This window comes from Alligator sinensis, unplaced genomic scaffold (genome assembly GCF_000455745.1).
Source record: "Alligator sinensis unplaced genomic scaffold, ASM45574v1 scaffold907_1, whole genome shotgun sequence".
Lineage (NCBI taxonomy): Eukaryota > Metazoa > Chordata > Crocodylia > Alligatoridae > Alligator > Alligator sinensis.
In genome coordinates, this window is record NW_005841925.1 from 3,682,989 (window position 1) to 3,683,244 (window position 256).

The following is a 256-nucleotide window of genomic DNA, read 5'->3' on the forward strand; positions in this document are numbered from 1 at the left end:
AGCAGGATTGTGCAAGGTGCTGTACACACATACTGTGATGGGCATTCCCTGGCCTGCATAGTTTTCAGACCTACAGGGGTCAAGCCAGGTAAAGGCTGAAAGAAACCAAGTACTGACATCTCCACTAAACTAGACCACAGAGAGGCTAGATGACTTCCCCAAGGTCACATTGGAAGCTGGTGTCCGAGCCAAGGGTGTCACATATTCTGCGTTCCAGACCACTGCTTTAGCTAGACATCCCATCCCACCTCTCAGA

General features: G+C 50.4%; 1 protein-coding gene across 1 annotated transcript in view; it reads left to right on the forward strand.

Moving 5' to 3' along the window:
* Nucleotides 1-256, forward strand: part of LOC112549524 — a 34,844-nt gene that overhangs the window by 27,328 nt on the left and 7,260 nt on the right.